At 44.9% G+C, this 7,500-nt stretch overlaps 1 pseudogene; it reads right to left on the bottom strand.

Annotated features, from left to right (window-relative positions):
• The window catches only part of LOC135525435 (polypeptide N-acetylgalactosaminyltransferase 16-like), an 81,028-nt pseudogene that overhangs the window by 47,806 nt on the left and 25,722 nt on the right, over window positions 1–7,500 (bottom strand).

The raw sequence follows: 7,500 nt of genomic DNA, 5'->3' as shown, positions 1-7,500 counted from the left end.
GGGGGGGGGGTGAGAAGGATTACTTATCCTATCCTAGGTATTCCTTGAAGAGGTGGGGTTTCAGGTGTCTCCGGAAGGTGGTGATTGACCAATAATTAGGTCCTAGTTCCGTGGTGCCAATAATTAGGTCCTAGTTCCGTGGTGCCAATAATTAGGTCCTAGCTCTGTGGTGCCAATAATTAGGTCCTAGTTCCGTGGTGCCAATAATTAGGTCCTAGCTCCGTGGTGCCAATAATTAGGTCCTAGCTCCGTGGTGCCAATAATTAGGTCCTAGCTCCGTGGTGCCAATAATTAGGTCAGAGGAGGCGTTCCTTAACGGAAATACATGCTAGTACACGCCAATAGGATCTCGCGAGCTCCTTCCTTGCTTGTTATGCCCACAATGACTAATTTGTTCCCATTGGCAACGACAGGATGTGGTCTATCTTAGTTGTACAAATCTTTGTTACAACATTCTATGGCAGCCATGTTAGCTCCCAATAACATTACATGGGGAATATTTAAACACATGTTATGTAACTGAATTTTCAGCACAACATATAAAATTCTAAAAGTTGTCCGAACTCACTAAATGAATGGCTCTGTAGCTAACTAGACAGACCTACACAATGGCAGAGCAGACAGATAGAGACTAAACCTGTAGCTTCCAGCTCTAATTGTAGGCTAACTTTCCTTGCTAGTTTACGTCTGAATTCATTAACCTCGTACTCTGTTTGTTATGCAAACCAGCACTCTAAATATGCTGATTTCAAAGCTGAATGTCACCAAAAAACTTTGTTAATTCACTTAAGTCTCCCTCGTCACCAAAAACATATTTACTTCTTCGATCTTCCTTTGAGTCGGGTTCCATAATCAGATTCCACAAACACAAATTATGTTATTAATTTATTAAAGATCTCCAACAGATACAGAACTCTATAAACTCTCCAACAGATACAGAACTCTATGGGCTCTCCAACAGATACAGAACTCTAAGGGCTCTCCAACAGATACAGAACTCTATGGGCTCTCCAATAGATACAGAACTCTATGGGCTCTCCAATAGATACAGAACTCTATGGACTCTCCCAATAGATACAAAACTCTATGGGCTCTCCAATAGATACAGAGCTCTATGGGCTCTCCAATAGATACAGAGCTCTATGGGCTCTCCAATAGATACAGAACTCTAAGGGCTCTCCAACAGATACAGAGGTCTATGGGCTCTCCAATAGATACAGAACTCTATGGGCTCTCCAATAGATACAGAACTCTATGGGCTCTCCAACAGATACAGAACTCTCCAACAGATACAGAGCTCTATGGACTCTCCAATAGATACATAACTCTATGGGCTCTCCAACAGATACAGAACTCTATGGGCTCTCCAACAGATACAGAACTCTATGGACTCTCCAACAGATACAGAACTCTATGGGCTCTCCAACAGATACAGAACTCTCCAACAGATACAGAGCTCTATGGGCTCTCCAATAGATACACAACTCTATGGACTCTCCAACAGATACAGAACTCTATGGGCTCTCCAATAGATACAGAACTATGGGCTCTCCAACAGATACAGAACTCTATGGGCTCACCAGCTCAGCTTTCTACCGTTGAGCTATTTACAAACACACACGTGACTGGCTCAACTGTTCTGGGGAACTACGCGAAACGTATTGCACAAGTTGACTGCAGGTACTTAAAAAGTAGCTACAAATATTCCAATTTATTGGAAAAACTTCAAAGAAATAGTTTTGACATATTGACGGTTCTGAAAAACCAAATACTCCAGTATACTGTATACCACCCCAGTATACCACCCCAGTATACTATATACCACCCCAGTATACTATATACCACCCCAGTATACCACCCCAGTATAGTGTATACCACCCCAGTATACTATATACCACCCCAGTATACTGTATACCACCCCAGTATACTGTATACCACCCCAGGATACTGTATACCACCCCAGGATACTGTATACCACCCCAGGATACTGTATACCACCCCAGGATACTATATACCACCCCAGTATACTATATACCACCCCAGTATACTATATACCACCCCAGTATACTATATACCACCCCAGTATACCACCCCAGTATACTGTATACCACCCCAGTATACTATATACCACCCCAGTATACTGTATACCACCCCAGGATACTGTATACCACCCCAGGATACTGTATACCACCCCAGGATACTGTATACCACCCCAGGATACTGTATACCACCCCAGTATACTATATACCACCCCAGTATACCACCCCAGTATACTGTATACCACCCCAGGATACTGTATACCACCCCAGGATACTGTATACCACCCCAGTATACTGTATACCACCCCAGTATACTGTATACCACCCCAGTATACTGTATACCACCCCAGTATACTGTATACCACCCCAGTATACCACCCCAGTATACTGTATACCACCCCAGTATACCACCCCAGTATACTGTATACCACCCCAGGATACCACCCCAGTATACTGTATACCACCCCAGTATACCACCCCAGTATACTGTATACCACCCCAGTATACCACCCCAGTATACTGTATACCACCCCAGTATACTGTATACCACCCCAGTATACTGTATACCACCCCAGTATACTGTATACCACCCCAGTATACTGTATACCACCCCAGTATACTGTATACCACCCCAGTATACTGTATACCACCTCAGTATACCACCCCAGGATACTGTATACCACCCCAGTATACTATATACCACCCCAGTATACCACCCCAGTATACTGTATACCACCCCAGGATACTGTATACCACCCCAGTATACTGTATACCACCCCAGTATACTGTATACCACCCCAGTATACTGTATACCACCCCAGTATACTGTATACCACCCCAGTATACCACCCCAGTATACTGTATACCACCCCAGTATACCACCCCAGTATACTGTATACCACCCCAGGATACCACCCCAGTATACTGTATACCACCCCAGTATACCACCCCAGTATACTGTATACCACCCCAGTATACCACCCCAGTATACTGTATACCACCCCAGGATACCACCCCAGTATACTGTATACCATCCCAGTATACCACCCCAGTATACCACCCCAGTATACTGTATACCATCCCAGTATACCACCCCAGTATACTGTATACCACCCCAGTATACTGTATACCACCCCAGTATACTGTATACCACCCCAGTATACTGTATACCACCCCAGTATACCACCCCAGTATAACCACCCCAGTATACTGTATACCACCCCAGTATACTGTATACCACCCCAGTATACTGTATACCACCCCAGTATACTGTATACCACCCCAGTATACCATCCCAGTATACTGTATACCACCCCAGTATACTGTATACCACCCCAGTATACCACCCCAGTATACTGTATACCACCCCAGTATGCCACCCCAGTATACTGTATACCACCCCAGTATACCACCCCAGTATACTGTATGCCACCCCAGTATACCACCCCAGTATACTGTATACCACCCAGTATACTGTATACCACCCCAGTATACTGTATACCACCCCAGTATATACCACCCCAGTATACTGTATACCACCCCAGTATACTGTATACCACCCCAGTATACCACCCCAGTATACTGTATACCACCCCAGTATACCACCCCAGTATACTGTATACCACCCCAGTATACTGTATACCACCCCAGTATACAGTATACCACCCCAGTATACTGTATACCACCCCAGTATACTGTATACCACCCCAGTATACTGTATACCACCTCAGTATACCACCCCAGTATACTGTATACCACCCCAGTATACTGTATACCACCCCAGTATACCACCCCAGTATACTGTATACCACCCCAGTATACTGTATACCACCCCAGTATACTGTATACCGCCCAGTATACCACCCCAGTATACTGTATACCACCCCAGTATACTGTATACCACCCCAGTATACAGTATACCACCCCAGTATACTGTATACCACCCCAGTATACTGTATACCACCCCAGTATACTGTATACCACCTCAGTATACCACCCCAGTATACTGTATACCACCCCAGTATACTGTATACCACCCCAGTATACCACCCCAGTATACTGTATACCACCCCAGTATACTGTATACCACCCCAGTATACTGTATACCACCCCAGTATACCACCCCAGTATACTGTATACCACCCCAGTATACTGTATACCACCCCAGTATACTGTATACCACCTCAGTATACCACCCCAGTATACTGTATACCACCCCAGTATACCACCCCAGTATACTGTATACCACCCCAGTATACTGTATACCACCCCAGTATACTGTATACCACCCCAGTATACCACCCCAGTATACTGTATACCACCCCAGTATACTGTATACCACCCCAGTATACTGTATACCACCCCAGTATACTGTATACCATCCCAGTATACCACCCCAGTATACCACCCCAGTATACTGTATACCACCCCAGTATACCACCCCAGTATACTGTATACCACCCCAGTATACCACCCCAGTATACTGTATACCACCCCAGTATACTGTATACCACCCCAGTATACCACCCCAGTATACTGTATACCACCCCAGTATACTGTATACCACCCCAGTATACCACCCGAGTATACTGTATACCACCCCAGTATACCACCCCAGTATACCACCCCAGTATACCACCCCAGTATACTGTATACCACCCCAGTATACTGTATACCACCCCAGTATACTGTATACCACCCCAGTATACTGTATACCATCCCAGTATACTGTATACCACCCCAGTATACTGTATACCACCCCAGTATACCATCCCAGTATACTGTATACCACCCCAGTATACCACCCCAGTATACTGTATACCACCCCAGTATACTGTATACCACCCCAGTATACCACCCCAGTATACCACCCCAGTATACTGTATACCACCCCAGTATACCACCCCAGTATACTGTATACCACCCCAGTATACCACCCCAGTATACTGTATACCACCCCAGTATACTGTATACCACCCCAGTATACTGTATACCACCCCAGTATACCACCCCAGTATGCTGTATACCACCCCAGTATACTGTATACCACCCCAGTATACTGTATACCACCCCAGGATACTGTATACCACCCCAGTATACCACCCCAGTATACTGTATACCACCCCAGTATACCACCCCAGTATACTACCCCAGTATACTGTATACCACCCCAGTATACTGTATACCACCCCAGTATACTGTATACCACCCCAGTATACTATATACCACCCCAGTATACTGTATACCACCTCAGTATACTATATACCACCCCAGTATACTGTATACCACCCCAGTATACCACCCCAGTATACTGTATACCACCCCAGTATACTGTATACCACCCCAGTATACTGTATACCACCCCAGTATACTGTATACCACCCCAGTATACTGTATACCACCCCAGTATACTATATACCACCCCAGTATACTGTATACCACCTCAGTATACTGTATACCACCCCAGTATACTGTATACCACCCCAGTATACTATATACCACCCCAGTATACTGTATACCACCTCAGTATACTATATACCACCCCAGTATACTGTATACCACCTCAGTATACTGTATACCACCCCAGTATACTGTATACCACCCCAGTATACTATATACCACCCCAGTATACTGTATACCACCTCAGTATACTATATACCACCCCAGTATACTGTATACCACCCCAGTATACCACCCCAGTATACTGTATACCACCCCAGTATACTGTATACCACCCCAGTATACTGTATACCACCCCAGTATACTATATACCACCCCAGTATACTGTATACCACCCCAGTATACCACCCCAGTATACTGTATACCACCCCAGTATACTGTATACCACCCCAGTATACTGTATACCACCCCAGTATACCACCCCAGTATACCACTCCAGTATACCACTCCAGTATACTGTATACCACCCCAGTATACCACCCCAGTATACTGTATACCACCCCAGTATACCACCCCAGTATACTGTATACCACCCCAGTATACCACCCCAGTATACCACCCCAGTATACTGTATACCACCCCAGTCTATGTGCAGCAGGCAGACACACACAACTCACCCTCTCGACGTCCGTTCCTCAGGCAGCGTACTTTAGGGATCTGAGAGAGCAGCTGACAGTCCTCAGCTGGAAGAGAGGAAGGCATGTCACGTCACAAATAATACATACACACAGACTCTCACCCAGACTCTCACACACACACAGACTCACACACACACAGACTCTCACACACACAGACTCTCACACACACACAGACTCTCACACACACAGACTCTCACACACACAGACTCTCACACACAGACTCTCACACACAGACTCTCACACACAGACACACACACACAGACACACAGACACACACACGCTTGTGACTGACTGACTGGCTGACTGACTGGATGACTGGCTGACTGACTGGCTGACTGGCTGGCTGGCTGGCCGACTGACTGGCTGACTAGCTGACTGGCTGGCCGACTGACTGGCTGACTGGCTGGATGACTGGCTGACTGACTGGATGACTGGCTGACTGACTGGATGACTGGCTGACTGACTGGATGACTGGCTGACTGACTGGATGACTGGCTGGCCGGCTGACCGGCTGACTGGCTGACTGACTGGCTGACTGACTGGCTGACTGACTGACTGGCTGACTGACTGGCTGACTGACTGGCTGACTGGCTGGCTGCTACTATTTAAAAAAAATAGTTTTTAAAACTTCTTCTGGAACGGTGTCTCTTCCACGGGACGGCTGAGCTAACGTAGGCTAATGTGATTAGCATGAGGTTGTAAGTAACAAGAACATTTCCCAGGACATAGACATGTCTGATATTTGGCAGAAAGCTTAAATTCTTGTTAATCTAACTGCACTGTCCAATTTACAGTTGCTATTACAGTGAAATAATACCATGCTATTGTTTGAGGAGAGTGCACAATTATGAACATTAAAAGTTATTAATAAACAAATTAGGCACATTTGGGCAGTTTTGATATAACCTTTTGAACAGAAATGCAATGGTTCATTGGATCAGTCTAAAACTTTGCACATACTATGCTACCATCTAGTGGCCAAAATCTAAATTGCACCTGGGCTGGAATAATACATTATGGCCTTTCTCTTGCATTTTAAAGATGATGGTCCAACATAAATGATGGTCCATAAAAAATACAAAAGAACGGTTGTTTTTTTCTTTGTATTATCTTTTACCAGATCGAGTGAGTTATATTTTTTATTTATTTATTTTGCTCCTTTGTTTGTTGTACTCCATGTGTAACTCTGTGTCGTTGTATGTGTCAAACTGCTTTGCTTTATCTTGGCCAGGTCGCAATTGTAAATGAGAACTTGTTCTCGACTTGCCTACCTGGTTAAATAAAAGGTGAAATAAAAAATAAAAAAAGATTCTCCTACATTTCCACAAACTTCAAAAGTGTTTCCTTTTAAATGCTATCTAGAA

Source organism: Oncorhynchus masou, chromosome 32 (assembly GCF_036934945.1).
Source record: "Oncorhynchus masou masou isolate Uvic2021 chromosome 32, UVic_Omas_1.1, whole genome shotgun sequence".
NCBI classification, from domain to species: Eukaryota; Metazoa; Chordata; class Actinopteri; order Salmoniformes; family Salmonidae; genus Oncorhynchus; species Oncorhynchus masou.
Note: the sequence above shows the minus strand (reverse complement) of the source record. Positions and strands in the feature narration are given on the sequence as shown.